The 6,337-nt window shown below is 32.5% G+C and overlaps 1 non-coding gene across 1 annotated transcript; it reads right to left on the reverse strand.

Moving 5' to 3' along the window:
- Positions 1–5,812: 5,812 nt before the first annotated feature.
- LOC122097280 lies at positions 5,813–5,916 on the reverse strand. The gene has a single exon (XR_006145511.1). It is a non-coding gene; the product is annotated as a U6 spliceosomal RNA (small nuclear RNA).
- Between the last annotated feature and the right edge of the window lie 421 nt (positions 5,917–6,337).

Here is a 6,337-nt window from a genome sequence, read left to right on the forward strand (position 1 = left end):
AAAGATTTTTTCACTCTTAACTTTGAATGTATTTTGTTCCATAACAGGAATCATTATACCCATTGATCTCAAATCCTGATATTATGAAATACATTGTACTTCCATTATCCCAGCTTTTCGTGAATTCCTAGAACATAAAAAAAGGTTCAGCTTTACTTAATATTTAATTCTTTTTTTTTTCTTTTTGTCAGTCATGGGGCTTGCACTCTGGGCAAGGGCATGATCCCTGAGTTCTTTAGCTCAAGGTGTGCGTTTAACCAATTGAGCCACAGCACCGCTTTTGTGTTTTATGGTGGTTAATTTGAGATAAAAGTCTCATGGACTTTCCTGCCTGGGCTACCTTTGAACTGAGATCCTCAGGAAACAGCTTCCTGAGTAGCTAGGATAATAGGCGCAAGCCACTAGTTTAACCCATTTCTTGATTGTATCCTCATCCCCGGTTAACCAGAATCCTAATGTAAATCACATTCTGATTTAACACCAAATGGTTATTGTAAGGAAAATTGTCTAGATTCTATTCAATCGCACATTTTTTTTGGCTTCTACTTCTTATTGGAAAACTAAAATTTACCTTAAAGCTTATCCTTCCCTAACCCTAACCAGAACAAAAAAGTATCTCACACTTTAAACCAAATTGTATCTGAATGTTTAAAGTAACACAGACTGGTTTTCATTCATTCTTCTTAAAATATGTGGCAGTTTTACACAATGTATTACATGTTTTTTTCATCCTAACTCCACTCTAACTGGCACACCTTGCCTAATCCTAAGCCTACATAAAACCGAATCATCATGTTAATAGCAAGCCACTTTTTTCATATTTATCCTAACGCTTGCTTAGCGTGTAGGTCTAAATTTTATTTGCATTTTGAACATCAAATGTTAAGTGTTTTTCTATTTCCTGTCAGGTTTTATTGTTCATTATTTTTTTTTAAATTTTATTTTGTTGAAAAGATGCTTTAAAGAGGGATATGTTACATGTGTAAGGTAAGGAGTATGTTTCTTGTTGAGCATTGTTACCCATTTCTTTCTTGTTCTGCCACTATCCCATCCCTCCCCACATCCCTTACCCCTCCCTTCTCATGGTGTAAACTTCATTTTCAACATAGTGAATGTGAGTATCATTGTTGCAATGGGTCATCCTGTGATGAACCTAAATTTTCTATTTCTCTAATCCTAATTCTAATTTTGTCTGGGATCCTAACCCTAACCAAAATAATAATGATAGCTCAATTCAAAAGTTAACGAAAATATTCAGGTTTTTATTCATCCTATTAGTTTACTGTACATCTTGAATTAATTTGCAGTTCAGCTTAAATCTTCCAAATTAGTTTATATGCGCATGTATAAAGATGTAATTTTATGTGAAAAACAGAAGATCTTTGGAGGAAGGAGTAATGAGAAGGAAATAGAGGGAGTATAATCAAATATGTTAAATATATTATGGAATTGTCACTTCTGACAATTAATATCCATTAACAAAATCACTGAAAATTAATAAAGAACACACAGCCTTCTAGTGTTCTTTAAGAGAGCCAAGATCTGTCTTCTGAAAAAAAAAAAAACTCGTGTTAGATAAACTTTGTCCATGCATAATTTATATTGTTGGCCAATTATTTAACTTAATGAATATAAATTTATCGAATAAGATTCCATGACAAAAAATATAAAACAGTTACTTAGCAATTGTTTGAGAAAAAGTTATTGTCATGAGTTTTAGGAAACGGAATTGCTATTTCCCCACAAAGCAATGAATTAGGTTTACTAATCTAGTATTTGTAGTAAGTTTAGAGAACATAATTGGCATGAAAAACAACTAACTGTACATCTTGTTTCTTGAATGAGTGATATTTTAAACATTGTCTTTTATTCAAATAAATACTTAAGTTTTCATTTCAAAGTAAGTGCAATTTTATCTCCTTTCAGAACAAATACTTACCCTGCAATTAAATGTACTACCATATTTAGGTATTTAAAAGCTAAATTTTCTATGTTTTATATGTAACTCTACATATTCAGAATGACATGATTTTTTTTTATTCATAAATATTTAACCTCAGATTTTTGCTTCATCAATATAAATTGTCTCATGAGGTTGTAGTGAAGGCTCCAGTAACCATAGTGGTCAAAACCATTTACTGAATTCTAAATTTTAAATCAAATCATTTATAAGCTTTGATAATATCATTTATGGTCTCTTCAGAGCAATTAAGCTAAAACAAATAATACTTTTTAAACATTTCACTCACATTGTAAAGAATATTAACATAGGTCTAAAAGAGACTAATTATTTCAGACTCATCATATTTGGTGATCTTAGTGTGAAGAATGTAGAGAGTAGAAGGTCCTTATACTCAATAAATAGTTTTGGTAAAATTAAAACATATATCTGGATTTCTAATTTGGAGGTTAATCACATGGAAACAGGAAAATAATAAAAAAATTACTTTGGGATCAACAGAAAAAGATATTTGTGCATGTAACCACAGTTGCTTTATTAGTTTGTAGTTGAACACTGGACTTCGATTTATATCTTGGCTGTTGTGAATAATGTGAATAACAATGAACTACAGATATATTTATGAGTTACCCAGAGAGAAATAATCACACGATTGGTGGGTCAGATGATATTTCAACTTTGGATTTCTTTAGAAAAGTGCATACTACTTTCTACAATGAGAACACTAACATGTATTTTGACCAAGAGTGTAGAAAATTTCCTTTTCTCCACAGTGTCGCCAGCCAACATTATTACCTTTTGAGTTTTTTAAAGGACAGGTTTTTACTGTGCACAATATCCCAGACTGGCCTTAGGCTAAAATCCTTTTACTCCAACCTCCAATCACTTGGAATTACCAGCCTTTGCCACCACACCTGGTTCCTTGGATATTTTTGATAAGAGTTATAATAGTTAAGAAGTAGTATCATAGTAATTTTGAATTGCATTTCTCTAATGACTTCTGCTCACAAAGCACTAAGCCAGCATAAAAGTTGTATTAAATACAACTTTGTAAATCCACAGGCGATTTTCAGGGCTTTTTGGAAAACATGTCTATTCAGAACTTTTGTCCATTTTTAATCAAGTTTCTTGTTAATCTCATCTTTAATCTGTTTATAGAAAATCAATAATTAATTCAAGGTAGTAGAAAGGAAAAAATTAAGCAGCTCCTAACATTTTTAAATTTTTAATAAAGTGATATTGCTTTAATCATTTTCTGTTAATGCTTGAGACTATATAACTCAATTTACAAGGCTATATATATTTTATTTATTTTACTTTGATTGTTCTTTCCAAAGCCTACATGACTGATTTCACTTGGTTTCTTTCAGTCTTATGTAGTTCAGATTTCAACCTGAAGAATAAACGGAAGGAAGAAAACAAAAATATAGTTCCCCTCATCTGATGATGCCTCTACAAGAATGAGGAAAGTGTTCATCCTTCTAAGGACCTATGATAGAATATCAAAAAGAAAATTTATTCTTCTAGGTCTTCCTTATCTTTGTGATGTAACTTAAATGATGTAAAACACAATATACTGTTCAGATACTTTTATGTTTTATCAGTTTTGCACATTTTCATATGGATTTCACCTTAGTCTACAACATTCCTTCATCGTTCTGTCCCTGATATTTTTACACTATGACTACATAAGATTACCTGTTTGATTTACAGCATGAGAAGTTATCCACCTTTCTTCCTTGGAAGCAGAGCATGGCCAATAGATATTACTTCTGGTTGCTCACACTACATGTAATGGTTTCTGTACTACTTATCACATTCTATTTAGTATTTAAAAAAGAATGCTGGCTAAACTCAAAGCTCATTCATAGGTTTATGTTAAGTGTTTCACAAGTTTTATTTTCTTAATTCTTAAGATAACATTTGCTATAATGCTAATGTTATTACCAGTTTAGTGTTAAGAAAAATTGTAGTAAAAGACAGTAAGTGCATGGCCCCAAGACACACACAGTGAGGAAGGAAATGAGTCAAATTTTCCAAAAGTCTTTCAGCAATACCAAAAGTGGGTAAAATCTCTCCATTCTCTTACACTCTCAGTTCAATATTCATATTGTCCAAGAAATAATAGCATAGCAAATATTGCCCATAGTGATTGTTTTTTGTCACATTTTGTCTTCAACACAGACTGTGTTGGTGAAATTTGGTTATCATGCACAGAGCTGAGCTTACAAATTGAAGTCAGAAGACAGCCAAATTTCTTCTGTCCCACAGTTCCAGTTTCTTTTTTAAAAAGTACTAAAATTTTTAAATATCATCACTTACTATCTTTTAATCTCCAAACGAATTCAATTGGCATATAATCACTCCAAAAGTCTTTCAAATTAGGTGATGATAAAACAGGATCCCATGAAATAAAATTTCTTTTATTTTTAAAATTATTCTAAAAGCTTTGTGCTGGCTGGTCACCCTTATAATCCTATCTACTGTGAATATTTGCTCAGGAGACTGAGATCTGTGGATAACACTTGGGAGCCAATCAGCCCCCCCCCCCAAAAAAAAAAACTTCAATGAATTATTTTTCAAAATATTTAATTAACTAGCAAAGAGCCAAGATTTGAGATGTAGCTTATATAGTAGCTCACCAATCTAGATAGGAAAGGCCTAGCAAGACCTTGAATCCCTGATTTTAAACTCTGAGCACACCAATATACATATATGGCGTGTGTTCGCATGCATGCGCGTGTTTGCTTGCGCGCTGCTGCACTCACACACACACATTTATTCAAATTACCTTCATCTCAGTGTTCTGCATTAATTTCTTTGTTAACGATATTATATGGGTAAAATAGAGGAAATAAACTCTTCCATCTCAGAACATTTTTGTGTTTTTATTCTAATAATACTGTGCAGAAGGGTCAGATTTACATGAAAAAGGAGACTATTACATTTCCTAACAAGCATTGTTACCTCCTCCTTTATATTTTCCCTACAATCCCTTCCCTCCCACCTCCACAAGTACACTCCCCTCCCCCTTCCTTCCTCTGCCTAAATTGTAAAGTTCATTTTGCAACATAGTGTCTTGTGCATCGCATTGTTACAATGGGTCAACCTGTATCCCTATTTGAGCATATTTTTCCCTTCCCCTCCCCAAATTAGATCAGCATACATACAAGATGTAAGTGTACCAACTTCAAATACAAAGAAAACATGGGTTATGACGTGGGGAGAAACATACAAAGAAACAAAAAAAAATGACATCACACATTATAAGTATGTTAGAAACAATAGCGAGAAACAAAAAACAACTTGTGTCCCTATCTTGGGGTTCAATTTCTTTAACATCATCTTATCTGGTTGTATGCACATATCTTTTGAACTTTTCTGCTTATCCCAGACATATATTCGTTATTGAAAAATAAGGAAAATCATGGGACCTATGATTCTTTAGACTTGGCTTACTTCACTCAATAAATTTTTTTCCAAGTCTTTCTATTTCCTAAGAAATTGGGCAATGTCATTCTTTCTGATGGAGGCATAGAATTCCATTTTGTATATATGCCACATTTTCTTGATCCATTCATCTAATGAGATCATCTGGGTTGGTTCCATATCTTAGCTATCGTAAATAATGTTACAATAACCATAGTAGTGCTGGTAGTTTTAGTATGGTCTTGTTTATGATCATTTGGTTAAATCCCCAAAAGTGGGATTACTGTGTCATAGAGGAGTTTTATGTGGAGTCTTTTGAGAAACCTCCATACTGCTTTCCAAAATAGTTGAACAAGTTTACACTCCCACCAAGAATGCAGTACGATTCCCTGTGGCCACATACCTTTCAACATCTGTTGTTGTAAAAATATGGGCTCCATGGATTTGCATGTCATCCTTGTGCAGGGGGCATGCTAATCTTCTCTGTATCGTTCCAATGTTAGTGTATGTGATGCTAACTTGAGCACAGAACATTTTTTATATATAAAGTATAATTTTTATTGATTTTATTAAACTAGACAATTCAACAGAAAGTAAGTTCAAAAGAATTGTGAAATTTTAGAATCATGTATTTCTTTATAAGCACACATTGAAGAATAAAATCAAGATAGACATGCCAAAAACAAAATAATTCCAGAAATTTGTAGTTCAAGAGATGTGTAAGAGGAGGAATTCAATTATTCTATACAAGGAACCTGTCAAAATGAACATTGCAGCAAGTGTTAAGGCTTGTTAAAAGTTTTAAATATGCTTAATTTTGGGATTTTGCTTATATATGCCAAAAATAGGACTCTTTGGCAGGTATAAAACTTTTCTGCGAAGTATTTAAGATTTACGGTAGCAGACATTATGTACTAAGTATGTACATTTCAGATTTTAAGGAAACTT

This window comes from Dipodomys spectabilis, unplaced genomic scaffold (genome assembly GCF_019054845.1).
Source record: "Dipodomys spectabilis isolate Male_0828 unplaced genomic scaffold, ASM1905484v1 ptg000420l, whole genome shotgun sequence".
NCBI lineage: Eukaryota > Metazoa > Chordata > Mammalia > Rodentia > Heteromyidae > Dipodomys > Dipodomys spectabilis.